We start from the raw sequence: 15,467 nt of genomic DNA on the forward strand, positions 1-15,467 counted from the left end.
TTCTTTAAGAAATGTATTTCACCTTACAGAAGAAGAAAGAAAGAAAAACCCAATTTCTATTTCCCTGATGTTTATATTTTTTAGTCGAGAACTGAACTGCAACAAATTTTACTTGAACACTTTGCCATTTTCAAATTGCTGCTTCTAAACAACCTCAGCTTTTGTCAGCAACAGACACCTCGAGCCAGAGAAGGATTGGAGTGTTTTCTTATTTTTATTCATTTATATTATTTTTGAGCTACAGCTGCATTTTAGCCACTTCGGCCTGCTTTTTAAAAAGCGATTTAAATGATGATGTACCTCACTGCCCTCAGATATAATGCCATTTAACTTCAGCTTGATTTTAGCATTAGGCAAATACTGAGTTCTGTGACTCATCATGACTCACAGGATTGGATTGAACAGTAGCCATTGATACCTTTTGTGTTCACATGTTTAAACGATTTGTGAAAAGTTTGTTCTCTTTCTTCAGTCTGCTGAGCTCTGCATGATCTGGAGGGAGAAACAAGTGCCAGGACTTAACTTTGTACCACTTTAACTACTTGGTTTAGCAGAGGAGAGTAAAATAAAAACACACTTTCAACCCTGATCACATGAGCAACAAAGCCTGAGAGTTTTCACTGTATTTGTAGCTTTGCTTTTAAACTCTGCCTCAGTCTATAGTAGCGTTGTTAGCACAATCTACATCTACAGCACCGACTAATTAAGCAGTCATTAAGATAACAAGCCGTTGCAGTGAGATTAATGAGAAAACTGGTTCAGCATGCAGCTGCTGAGTGGCCAGGGAAGGAAACTTAAGGAAACTTTGATGCATAAACATGTAAAACCACCTTCACATACAATACATACTTTGAAATGTTCGGCTGGAAGCCCTGTAATATAATATGATTTCACATGACTTGTGGCAACAGTTTAAAGAGCAACACCATTCTTTTGTGCAAAGGTGAGATGATGTGGAAAATATTAATATCTATGCCTCAATGCTCTCGAAAGCCAGTGGCTGAGTTGTCTGTACATTGGCATGTCTGTCCATCCGTCCCATGGATTAGAACTTGGTAGACCAAAGTCAAGGTGACGTTGTCCTTGTGAACGCGTTATCTTCCTTTCAAACATAGCCACATGTTCACGTAGACTCATAGATTACCTGATAAGATTTGGTTAGACAAAGATCAGGTCACGTTGGCCTCACATTGATATATATGTAGAGTCCAGTTTCCATTATTTTATGATCTTGACAAAATCAGAATTACTGACCAATAGCTTTGAAATCAACCGGAAATAAAAGAAATGAAATGTTGATCTGTTAAATCTTTGTCAGATAAAGTTCAATAAAGGGGACGTTGTCAGTGGAATTAGTTTAAAATTGTTAAATTTAATATACAAATTCCTATGGTCCTTATTTTACCAGTGGTAGTAACTACAGGCTGTAGCAGATTAAAATAAATGCAATGATAAGGAACTGCAATTAACTCTGTGTTCTATTAGATTACACGCAATACAATGTAATACAATTATGCCACATTCAATAATGGTTCAGGGTAAGATAGAGGGGGGGAGCAGAGAAAAAGAGAGCCATAGGATAAGAGAAACCAAGGCAGGGAGAGTAAAACCAGTCAAGACTCTAAGCCAGGGAAAATCAATATTCTCGAGGAGGGTCAAGAGATTAGCAAAGGGCCACTGACACAGTCCTGGGAAGGAACCTTTAAATGATTAAGAAAATGAGTGAAGTTGTAGAAGTGAACATAAAACACAGGAAGATAGCAGTCTCGCCAAGCTGCAGGGTTCAAGTGCATCCATTACAGCCGGCTGGGTTTTGATAATCACATTCAACTTTGTTGTAAGCACCATCCCACAAGTTCCTATGTCTTATGATACAGAAAATGGGATGATTTAGCCACAAATATATGCAGCATTCTCTAAAAGTAAATGAATATTGACCTCATGTGGCCCTGGTGTAAAGCAGTGTTGTGACTTTTACTAAAAAAAGGCCTCTTTTGTTCGGGTGCAAATTGTGAGACTGAGATGTTCCTCTCACTGCACTTGAACGCACACAAAGCCTTGTTCTAACATAATTAATACACATTGGAGGCATCATTAACAATCTAATTTAATCCATGTGTCTGCTGGTGATTGCATTGAGCCGGCTGTGGAATAATGAGCAGTTTGTGCAATTTAGATACACAATACTTTGTTAATAATGTCCTGCTGTATTCTATACAAGTTGTGGTTGAAAACGTGTCGGGACGCCACTGAAATAGAGTTTGTGAGTTCTCTTCAAAACGGTGTTAAGCATGTAAGGGTTGGACACCGAGGACACGCAAATGTGCACACAAACAACCTTTAGGAAACATTCTCCCCAAACAAGCAGCCATAATAGGACAGGATAGGAGGATAAGAGGGACAATCTTAAAAGGCTTTTTTTAGTGGCACTCGTGGGGCTCACCAGCAGAGAGTCACAAAAGGATTATGGGAGTCCACTGGATTTGTCCAGTCTGGATGATTTACGCGACGGGTTACAATGGCGCCATCTTCTCCAGCATGCGCCGCTCTGTTGATTTGCTCTGCCAGTTTTTCCAAATCTAAATGTCAAACAAAATACCAGCAAGTTCTCCTCTGCTCTGCATTATTCTTCCATCACTGACAAATGTATTCACGTGTTCCCAGAGCACTACGACTACACCCTCCAGTCATTGGCTCAAATCCTGCTTCACCCCAGCTGTTGCACCGGGCATTACAAGGTGTTTTGTATACATACTGCACCCCGGCACTGTGTTATATCCACCTGCCTCCTTAATGTGAAATCCAATTCATCCGTCTCTGATGGTGAATTTCTCGGGTGAAGCTCTATTCATCACACCTCCCTCTTTTGTCTCCTCTGTCAAAGTCATTCATAGATTTCTATATACGTGGAATATGTTTTAAATTTCTATCGCTCCTCTGTAAGAAATGGCTACATAGAGCTTTTAGGCTTTGTTGGTTTGCCGATTGAAAGACAGGGAGCTCAGGCACTGGGATAGTAAAGTACAGTACAATAAGACGCTAATGTAATAAAATAAGAGTGGAACTGAAAATGAGAATAAAGTGTATGTAAAGTAAAGAATCAGTGCCTTGAAGAAATTACAATAACATAAGTTACATGAGACAGTAAACTAATACCAAACTAAAGTGGTAGTTAGTCGTCGTAATGATAATAGCAGTGAGTAATATGGAATATTGGGCATCATTTGATAAAAAAAACTATAATATTACATATTAATAACAATAATTGCGCATGAAAAAACAAACCCTGTTGTTTCAAGTCAACTTTATTATCAATAATGCCATATGTGCAGGACATACAGAGAATTGAAATAGCGTTTCCCTCTTATCCCCGGTGCAAACAGCATTAAACATGAAAAATAGAAGTAATTAAAAGATATAAACAGGCAGTGGCAAATCTAGACGATAAGAGAGTATAAATATGGCAGATATGGCGGGATGAACAGAATGAACGGTAAAAATATAATCAGAATGTGATGAATACATGTAATTGAGGCTTGATATTTTACAGTTTAACCATCAACTTTATTAGAAATCACTGCAGAGTAAAAGAAAACACAAATTCAGCCGAGTGTATTCAACTCGAAAAAAACCTTTTTATGTCAAATATAAAGGTAAAGAAGTTTACGGCTCTAATTTCATTGAGAAAAAATGTGGATAAAAGTAGTTTTTGTTTTTTTAGCCTCGCACCCTCTAATATTATTCAGATTTTACATCGTCAACCTCGGTACGTGTTGAATACAAATGTTTTTTTTTTCCAGCCACAGTATTAAATTGTAAACTTAACAAGCACCAAGGGGCTCATTCCAATGTTTATTCATTCCCAAGGACAATGCCAACTTTATGATATTACCCATAAAGCACTCCACAGTCTTTGTCTGATCTGTGTCACATTGAATAAATTGCCTGCGTCGTCTCCTACTGCGCGTGTGTGGACGCACGTGAAGACACGCAAACTCGAGCAATCCCATGAGGGAAATTAGCGGTGGGGTACATGTTAAAATAAAAGTGCAAGCATGCCAAGGACAGCGTTTAGCATTGTTGTTTCACATTGTGTGAAGCTAATTTAATTGATTGCGAACACACTGCTCTCATAGTTTTAAATAATATATCTGCAAGTCAAATACATACAGTATAGTGCGATTGGCGCTAAATGAGGACCTTCCTCCATTACTGAATTGCGTTCTCACTCTGTCTGTGATGCCCTTTTTATCTCATTAATTTTCCTCATGAAAGATCTTGTTGAAGATCCAATAGAATTATTCCCTCGGGTTATTTACTACAGATATTATAATTGATATCCCTACATCCGCCAATATAATAACAATAATTATATACTTTTTGCACGTTTCTTTATTTTACTGCTTGCTTGACACTGCAGCCTCAAGCAACGTTGGTTCACTACATATCCTCATTATTAAGTAATGTGTTACTCTGAACAGCCCCAGGTATGATTCATGAATAATGCATTACCTGATAACAACCCATATCTACTTATTACAACATGTGACCACCTGCTATTTAAATGGTGCCCCACAATGACGGGCAAAGGATTTACTCATTTCCAGAGACATGCTCGAGACGCCACTGACGCTAATTACAGAAGAGCTAAGCCAGGGCCTAATTAGAGCAGTGCACTCTGAGCGTGGCAGCGGTAACTAAAGCCCTTTGGCCCTGTGAAATCACATCCACTTCTAACCACATGTTTCCGCCGGAGTGAGCATTTAAAATGTGAGTAGATTTCACTCCGTCTCAGGTGTTGTGTCAGTTATGATGAACCTACAGCTGTGGAGTCACTGTGCATATTTACCACGTTGATATAAGTCCTCTTCAATGTCATCCAATGGAAAGCACGACTACAGAGACATTAGCTGAGAATAATGAAGGATAATGTGGATTTTGCAGCTTTTCATTTTCTGCCTGAGCTGCATATTTATGCCTTTTTTCTGCGTCTCCCTCCTTGTTTACTTCAGTTTAGTCTAAAATCATCATCATCATTATACATTTGACCATTATTTAAAGAGTCTAAATACAAATCATAATTAGAGTACAACTTGCAAATTGTGACATTTGAATTTATAATCTTGCCAGCATATTACACAATCTCATCTCGCAGCAAAACAAATAAACACACTTCAGAGAAATTTGCTTTGGACAGTACATTGCACATAAATAGAAACAGCAAATATGAGGGCCTCGACAATTTTCCAGAATGATATTTCCTCTCTGCTTTTGCATGCTGAGCAAATGCTTAACCATGCTTTGCAAACACGAGCGGAGCTCGTTTTTACTAATGAAACATTGTTATGAAAGATTGTAAAGCCCGGCCGACAGCAGCTCACAGAGGCTGCTTCCATTCAAATAAGCAGGATTCAGGACTGGGCAAGGAGCTGTGTGATGCATTATTCACAGCAGCTTCCTGAATAAGTCTTCCCAGGCAGGCAGGGGAGGTGGGATGCTTTTTGTCCTTAACAAGGAGGGAGGGAGTTGTCTTAAATTGGAGATGTTTCTTTATAAAACCAAAACGAAGCATGAATATTTCCAATTGTTGAACTCATATTTGGCTCTAAAAGGTATAAAGACATACTAATGAATGTTTATGCCTCAGATTAAATCCACAAGAACATTCATATATCTCCACTTTGTGCTTCATTATATGTAAAAATACTGACATCACTTTTCTTCCTGAACTAATTACCCGTAACTCAGCGTGTTTCACTGCAGTACAGAAAACATGGGCACTGATCTTGCAGTACATACAGTCACTGCAAAGAAGGGTATTGCCTTATATAGATGTAGAACTTGATGGATTTCTTTCCCATACAAGATATATTTGGGTTTGGGATACACACGACCTTGAGCTTTGGGAAACCGTGATGTGTTTTTCACACATCTATTTTTTCTCCCCCTCAAGGTTCCTTTTTAAAGGAATTTTCCAATTTTGTTTTTATTCTTCTTCTTCTGTGTCAATTAAATATAAAATGCTAGAAAATTTCAGAATCAGAATCCACGTATCAGACATATTGGTATCAGCCAAAGTAGCGATATGAAAATATTTATTTTGGAGAATTACCTGTGCAGAAAAAACATGTGCATTGTTTATATTAAACAGAAAGTTTACTTTCTTGATTCAAATTCTAGATATTTAGCTCTATTTTAAAAATTGTTTTATTTATAATATGAATAAAATATTTAAATCATGAAAAATTTGTGGTTAATCTCAACATTTTCAAGCCTCAGTTATATTTCTTTGTCTTAAAAGTTTGAAAACAGCAACAGGAATCACTGCCACTTTTAAAAAAAATCATTTTTAGGCTCTTATCATTTGCTCTCGGTTTCAACACGTTCACCAACCTACACATTTTATACCTATATAATTAAATAATAAAAGGTCAAACAGCTTTTATTTGCAGCTGTGTTAATGTTATGTTGGTGCTCATGCAACAGAGAATATTAAGAAATAAAACTGATGGTGATATTCAACATGAGAAACTGCTTCATTAATCCTCAGAGTGAACTCGAGGTTGTGCAGCCCGCAGTGCTCTCGACCTCTGCGGTGTCGGTGGACACGATAGCTCGTTTGATCAAACGATGTGACTCGGGCAGCATCTTGCATGCTCGTGTTGGGTTATCTGCCGTTATTAGAGACAATGACCCCGCTGACCGTTTTCATTAGGGTTAAAAATGGCGAATGCTGGCAGGGACACACCGCCACACCATCCATTTGCAGTCTAAGAAAAACACATACAGCCAATGCAAAGCCGTGTTTTTCTGCTATAAATGGATATGGGTATGGATCCATTTGCTGGTCCTTTGCCACCAGCTGGAATAGGTCATCGCCTGTAAAATGCCAAATGCATCATGTCCCTTATGGTGTTTTACCTTTCATATTTAAAGTCGGTCTCGGTTCAGTGCGATGACACAACCGGAGGGAGCAGTAAAATCAATACAAATCTTATTTAGATAAACTGACAGGTAAGCCTTCCCTTCCAGACGCCATTGTGGTGTATCATTTCGTGCATTACAGCAGCTCGATGCATCTATACATTCCGTATCTGATAAGTGATGACGCACACAGCCGCTAAAGCAAACTGCAGGGCGGAAGAAGGCGACTAAAAGGGTGTAAGAGCCTTTTGGTGCAGCAAACTACAATAGTGTCAGATTCTATTAGGCCGTGGGGAACAGAATTTATTGTTTCATTCCTCCTTTGTTGCTGCTAATAGTCTTTGCTATTGCCTTCCAGAAAAAATCATATCTCTGTGATGCTGGTCGAAGTAATTATAATTCAGGGCTGCGTCAGTTACTCTCAGTTGGTTATCACATATTGTGCATCTGTAATATTGTCACACTCGAGAGCTGTGAGTCATCTGCTTCTAATATTAGACCTTTTCTTAAAAATAAAATCACTCCTTTCGTAAAAGATTTTTTCCCCCACTCCAAGTCTATAACATTTCACTCATAATCGTATTTTATTAAAAATGTAATTAGTTATTGATGTCACAGTATAACAGCCATTATTTAAGGTTCATTAGAGTTTATTGCAATATAATCTATAAATGTTTACCACTTGTAATTATGATTTATTTGAGGTTATTCGAGGATATGTTTGTGTCAATGGGTGAGGATGCCATACCATTTCATACACTTACAGTACATATTGATCTCACCCTGACTGAACTTATGCAGTTGACATATTAGTTATAATAATTAAATCTCAATAAACAGAGTTTGGTTGTGAATATGCAGAAATCTTGGGCAGTAAAATATTGGGCTTCCTTTACATTTTTAAAATATAGTTTAAAAATGCATCTCTGTCCAGTTGCTCTTACAATCAATCATTGACAGTCATCAGAAACAGGGATCATTGTCTTATCGGCACAAAAGTGTGTGTTTGCATGAATGTGCATCAGTAAGACCAGGCAGAGTTAATGTCATGTTCATTCTCACTGGTTTTAACAAAGACAGACTTTAGTAAAGACAAGTTGGTGTCAGGGCAACAAATCCTTAAGATGTTATCTTGTACGAGTCACACATATATTTAAATTATTGTAGTGAGATATTCTCCCATTTCAGAAGCTAAAAACACAATTTCTGTGTTGTGAGACTGTCGCTGCAGCTTTTCATTGAACAGGAGATTCACAGAATTTGAATGATGCACATTATTGGTTTTGGATTATCTAAAAGTGCCAAACAAACTGCTGAAACCTCACTACAGTAACATTGGTTTTTGTCTCTGACTATCTCTTGAGACAGTTGTTGTTCCCCTGAATCCTAATTTAGATGTAGTTGCTTTTGCTACCATTCTTGCTTTGATAGGACGTGTTTACCTGGACAGGCAGTGTGTGGAGTAATGAGATTCGATCAAGAGAAGTAGTTCAATTACTAATCCTTCGTCTCACACAGCTTTTTTCTACGCCGCCGACAAACACAATTGCTATTTTATTCTTTCTCAAGTCAATACATATTCCCCGTTTTCTTGTCATGCTGAGTCTGTCCCCAGAATTTCACCACTGCAAAGGAATAAGATAATTAGAAACCTTGGGTCTCTATAGAGGTCTTCTCTTTTTTTTTCCCTCCCATAACCTTTCCTGTTCCAATTTGGACTTAAACACTGAACACAGCCAAGACCAAATTATAGCAACAGCACGAGAAGCCAATAACCAATTTTCAACTTCTAACACAGCAGCTTTGTCAAATGGTAATGAAGGTTTTTTTTCTTCTCCAGGGTTCATGGTTAAGATTTGACTATACAGCAGAGCACATAGAGTGCAAAGAACTCGACACCACAGAAAACATATGTACAAACAGCAAAGTGGCTTTTAGAGAACTTTTATTCAAAGCCTTTTTTGTTCAACGCCAGCACCACTGGGTTTTTTTTTTCTTCCCTCAAACTCCCTGTGGAAGTCGAATAACTTCCCTCTTACTCAGCTGTAGCATTACGTTTCCCAAGTTTCTATCACTCCACCTTTAGAAGTAGCTAAAGTAGAGGGACATGATGCGATCCAGTGACAGACATTGTCGGATACTCACTGAAACCTTCAATCTTCACATATCAAGCTGTGGCAGCGAGCGAGACTTGATAAATGAAAAAGAAGTAGAACAAAAGTGCGAAAAGCATTTCAGAGTGGCTCCTCCTCGGAGTCCTTTTGACATGTCAACAGCTGATACAGACACTCAGGCGGTAATGGGGGTTTGACATCGGGCTGGTGTGCACCCAGCCTAGTGCGACTGAGGTGCAGGGCTGTCCCGTATACCTGCAGCAGATGTCGCAGGTATTTTTCACTTGATATCATTGGACGGAACAAGAAATCTGGATTTTGTATTATTTTTTTAAATAGATTTATGACATTTAAATGAGCTAATGATCAGTCAGGAAACTAATGATCAGGCTTATCAATGATAAAGATAATTGACGGCTTTGGTATTTTATTTTCCTTTCAGAGATTGTGTCCTTCACCAATTGACGTAATGTTGACCTGGACAAGTGGGCAGATGAATGCGTATTGACCACCGAGCCCCGATGCTTGACCCTTTGCATGTGCACATCTCTGGTGCTATTGCACACTGGACACAATCTGTAATAACCATGTCTTCATGGTACTGGTCGACTGATAACATCAAAGCAGTCTGATGTTATCCTGAGAAAATCTGTCTGATCCTCGTGGATCAGCTCAATGATGAAAAGACTAGAAACTGACAAAGGCTGCATGTTGGTGTGACACAGTTTTTTGTCTTTTATAGGCTTCTGCACAGTAGATTTGACAGCATCTGCCCTTCTGCTTCCAAACGTAACAAACCATTGTATCTACAGTTTAACTGGCTGAACGTCCAGCTTTCAACTTGCTTCTTTAACTCCAGGACTATCATCTTTGTCCTAATGCCTAAACTTTGAACTATCTCTGGGATCATTTTTTTCATCTCCCGGCCTTGTTCTTTCTTTTTTTTTTTCATGTGGTGAGGCACAATTAGGCAGACAAGAACTAATTTATACTCAGTGGTGACAAATGGTCAGTGAATTGTAAAATGATATAATTACCTTTCAAAAAATATGGCAGCCCTCATTAAACTGACGTTAATTAGTCAAACGGTTTAAAAGCACGGTTGAAATCCTTCTAACTGTGAATGGTCAAACAAATCTTACTCATAATTGGGTTCTCTACTTTTGCAGATATAATCTTTTTGGTGAAATGTGGTGATAGGGGTTCTATCTAGGGACCTGTTTACACTTTTCCCAGTGATCAGATCGAATTTAACATTTCAAAGTATAATTCCTCATATTTTTGCTGCGCTGCTGAGCAGACTGGTCAAGACAATGATGCCTTCGCTCTGACATAATAGTCGGCTCTTCATTATGAAAAGGACCAAGCTTTGGAAAAGCCACCCTCGTCTAATTGTCAATAAGCATAAGCACATATTCAGAAAATTTTAAAATGAAATTACACACCCTTCTCCGAGTGTGACCCATGATATATGAAGATTGACGACACATCTTTATATCTCCAACTATGCTGTTTAGATACATCATCATAAGCATCAAAGGAGCTTTGACCATAAAGATAGTTTCGACATTTACGATAAAGAATATTGTCTCTTTCACTGCAAACTCCATTCATTGGTTTCACATTGTGCCACTTGATAAACAGTCAACGACTAGTATTTGATGCCTATTACACTCAGACTATTAGCAAGAAGCCATCTTGATTGGCAATGCAATGCATTCCCTATAGTGCACAGAGCATCGAAGCATCAAGTTCCTCCCTTAGATTGTTAAAGCACGAGGATTCTTGACCTATACAGCACTTTTCATATTTCATAGTCTCCCTGCACTGGTGGGACTAATTTCTGTGTCTGCTGTGATTACCCCTCAGTTGGCATCCATTACGGGTGCACGACTTTCATCCTGAGCCAAGTCATCCTTTCCTCACCCCTCCCTCCATTCAAAGGGCCACTAAAATCCATTCCCTGCTCACGGTTAAATAACGTGCTCGCAGGTTTTCCAATGTGCTGCGCCCTTGTGGAGGCAAACCACCATCCATCAGTTACGTCCGCAGCAATAAAATGCTGATAATTCTTTTTTTTTTTTCTTCTTCCCCAATTTTTGCTTGCTCTGTACACAAATGATGTGTGTAAATATGGCAGAGGGAGTTCATGAATTGATGGTCCGAGATACACAAATGAATGTGTCCCCTTAGTAGCCACACTCCTAATGTAGAGGTCGTTAAACTGTTCAACCAATTCAGTCAAATTAAAGCACTGAGCTGGCACTAAAAGCCCTTTGAAAGAGTTTTGAATTTTGCAAAGAGAAAAACGACAACTGCAGAGAAATCGACTGGGGCAATGCACTTGAGCAAGTTAGGGAAAGCTCCTAGAAGCTCCTGTGGATCACAGTATTGCCAAAGTGAGTCTGTGAAGGGGAGGGCAAGGGATGGTCAAAGTTAAAGGTCATGGTGATGTCATACTATTGTGAACTTAATATGTCAATATAATACCTGGAGTCATTGAAAATTGCGCTGGTTTGTGGGAGAACACAATCCCAGTGCAGTATATCTAGATGTGCACAGCAGAATAAACTTAATGCCTTACTGAACTTCATGTGTACTACACCAGGCATGTAACCTCTCTTCCACTTTGTCAGTGTCAGTTATTTTTTTAGCAGTGAAATGGTCAAACTTCTCTCTAATCAATGCCCTGTCAAAGAAATGTCTCACTGGGGCAGAGTCTCGGAGAATAACCCAGCTTTCTGCTTTATATAAATGTTGAGCCTTTTAAGTGAGAGCTGGCCTCGACTTTAAAGCAATTTACTGAATTTTAGATTACTTTGTTTGCTTCTCTCTCTTGGTTTTTGCTTGCATACACAGCTCGAATGGGGACACAAAAAAATAGGGGAAATAAACGTTGCACGCATTCGAAATCTGGATTAAATTGCCTTTTTTTGTCAGGTGTTGATTCAGATACTGGCTCTTTGAAATTAAGAAAGTAATGAGGAGTCAGGATGTGAATTCCTGATTGCAGTTTGCATATTTATTCTCCGACACGTGTGCCCTTCTTGGCTGCACAACGTTACCTGGTATGTACTCATAATGACTCAATGAGCTCACGGAAGAATTCAACGCAGTGAAACATGAAACGTTCATCAACTTGAAAGAGATGCTCTCACGGCTCTCCACCGCACCGCCCAACACCTGCCCCTCTCCGGCTGTAATAGCATTAAATGTGTCTATCGGCTCCGCCGTGTCCACAGAACATACTGCAGGACTCCGAGGGCGTCGCCCAATCAATGAAGACGCCAGTGGCATCAAAGCAGAAAGGAAATATTGTAACTGTAGAGCGGGGGCGACACAGCTGAGAATAAAAACAAAATATGCTCCTTAGGTTGTTTATCACTCTGAGATGATTGTATTCTCAAGAGTGCAACTGTACAGGTGTCAAAACGGATTCATGATATTATTCCACAAACAAAAGACAAGCGAGCACCTTATCTTGGACGCACTAGGACTTGCTTTCTAAAGGTTCCCATTTAGGGTTGCAAAATATAGAAAAAAAGCTAATCATCAAGCTTGTAAATGCTAACAGAGCAATTGAGACTAAACTACCACATTTTATTTTGCTCAAAGGAGTTCAGTCCCTCTGATTGTGAATAAAGTCTAAATTGGCTTTGTGGTTTGAATTTTTACCAGCGAAAAACGAAAAAGGGAATTTTTTGTCCCGTAAAACACCAGCTGAAGTGAAACGTTCGTGAGCGTTCTGATTGAAGGGGACAAAGACAGATAAAGACAACACTCAAATCGACCACAGCCTATATGCAATGTGCATCAACTAGCACTTCAGCCGCTCTTGGTTGCCATGATTGAGTTTGTTTGTGGATTGTTCAGCCAGCCGTGGAGGGGATTAAAGTACTGTAGCGAGGGAAATAAGAAGGATGGGAGAGAAATATTTTCCGCTTTCCCTTTCGTCTTTCCTTTCTGTGGTTTTTAAGCTGCTGGTTCGATACTCCTCAACTGCCACACATCAAAAATGAGTATATATGCACGACTCCCATCTCCATAATATGCTTCTAAAGTATGAAAACACCTTTTGTTGACCTTTGCTTTTTATTTGATGCCAACCATGTGGAAAGGCTTTGCCACGTCTTCAGGTCATGCATCATGAGCTTGGCATTAAAGGATCAATTGTCACAGGGAATGTCATGCATCCTATTGCTGGATGTATTTGATGCCAGCTTTGATGTTTACTTCTTTTCTATAGTGGCTGATGTGTGTATGTGCGTTTTCACTCAATATGACTCATCGTGGATTTGAATGTCAACAAACTCAATTTAAAAAGCTTCAACGTACAGTCACACCTCTAAGGAATTCTTTCTTCATTGTTTTTTTTTTAGACTTACAAGCAGTTCTAAAAATACTGAGCATTATTAATCCCCCATATTGAAAACAGGTGAAAACCTCCTCGGTGGAGTTAGCAATGATCTTATATCAACTTATATATGAGATGCTTGAGGTTTGTTCTGAAGAGCATCCTTACAAAATGTTGTTAATAATAATTATTGTGGCTGAGAAAAATAAAAGGCATACAATCTCATGTAATTCACTGACGTAGAAACCCAGTAATACTCTGACATAGAAATACTGAAAACTTAGGTAGGAACAATGGATCAATGTACATAGATACAATCTGGTTTGATTTGTACTTAGTATGAGTATTTCCAGTAACATTTTGTTACCACTGATCTTACTTCCACTGTAACATTAAGTGTACAGAAGTAACACATTAACTGTGCATTGAATAAGAGTTTTTGCAGTGTTGTATTTCTACTTTAAGCATAGCATAAATAAATTATCCGACAAATTCATTCGCCACTGAATTGGCGTGTCGCTTCGGGCATCAGTTAGAAGATAAAAGATAATCAAATTGACAAATAGATGTGTGAATTTAAAAGAAACAAAAGATGCAGAAACACTGTACAGTGTGTTCTTTTCTTTTGCTTTTCCTTTATCTTCTTTTATTATGAACCACTTTTGCTAAAAATAAATGTAGGGCTTTATTATTTTCATGCAGTACAGTTGGTGCAGAGCTGTGTCATTGTGGTCTTCGTACTTGGCAGGGCCTGGAAGGAATAAAAAACTGAAAAATAAAACATTTCGTTCATTTAAAACGCAGCTGGTTTGCACATCCAAGTGCCCCACAGTTGCATAAATCTTATAGTACATTCAATGTATTCTTGGCAGAAGCACCTTTCCTCTCTGCAGGTGGCATGGAATACGCAGCAAAGAAAAGTTTAAAATAAGCATAAATGATAACAGGAGTCATAAATATCCGCTAAATAGAAGTGTACATGTTTACACAGCCCTGGGCTTGTTTAGCTTAAGCGTGCACTGGATGTCAACAAGTGGAATTCCATTGAAGGATTATGAAGCAAATCAGTTGTTTTCAGGGTGACAAAGTTGACTAATATTTCCTAAGCACTTAATTTCCTGTCTCTCATGCTGCTGCTAAGGCCTGGATGCTTGCAATGATTAAATTAAATTTAATAAAAGAGCAGTGGACTGACACTGCGAGCTCTGCAGTCTGAATTGATCCGGGACTTTGATTCATTCACGGTCTGACCTCTGCTATGCCAAACACACACACGGTGCTGGATTAGACGATCCCCAGCGCCGCGTACTCTGCAGCGATCCGAACCAGCATGCTTTTTGTATATTGTCGGCCGTAACACACGCACCAGTTTATATCGTTATCATATGTTATTCTTTCTCCTGTGCATTTTAAAGTGAAAGAAAAGAAAGATCTGATGCAGTTAAGCAAGATGATTATCTAAACCCAGTTAATTATTATTAATTGCGTAATTTTTTGTGACTCATGCCTCCATTATCCTCATTACACTTCTCCCCTTCTAAATATAAAAAAAAACAAATTACAAGTTAACATCCATTTACTTAAACATGCTCTCAGTGATATAGACTGAGCCTGTGTGTGCATCAACATGAATCCCCTTGATTTCATTGGCTCCATTAGAGGAATGAGACTGTGGATGAGCGAGATAGCCCTCAATAGGGAGGCAGAGAGAGAAAGGGGAGGGAGGGTAGGTGGCTTTCATGGCGTGGCAGAGGGCCAGGGTCGGTGATGGCTGACTAATGATTTTCACTGAGGGTGTCAGCCTCAGATTTATGTTCCCTCCCTCACCCGAATTCACTCTCAGTATCTTAAAGCAAGAGCTATTCATGAGCCATAGGAGCACGTTCACGGGCAAAAAACAAAAACCATGCACACTCTGAGATTTAGAGCTGGAGCTGTTTGCCAAAGTGAATGTGCACACGAGCGCTGATGAAGCAGTAAATAAAATCCTGGGCAAACTACAAGCTCCAGCCGGTGATCATCATGAGGCAACAAGTCTACAAATATAAATAAATGTCAGTTAGAGAAGCAGCACA

General features: G+C 39.0%; 1 long non-coding RNA gene across 1 annotated transcript in view; it reads left to right on the forward strand.

The window, feature by feature from the left end:
• LOC109638890 (uncharacterized) overlaps positions 1–15,467 on the forward strand; it is a 99,158-nt gene that overhangs the window by 71,313 nt on the left and 12,378 nt on the right. The gene's annotated exons all lie outside the window — the stretch shown is intronic.

This window comes from Paralichthys olivaceus, chromosome 24 (assembly GCF_024713975.1).
Source record: "Paralichthys olivaceus isolate ysfri-2021 chromosome 24, ASM2471397v2, whole genome shotgun sequence".
In the NCBI taxonomy this organism is placed as follows: Eukaryota; Metazoa; Chordata; class Actinopteri; order Pleuronectiformes; family Paralichthyidae; genus Paralichthys; species Paralichthys olivaceus.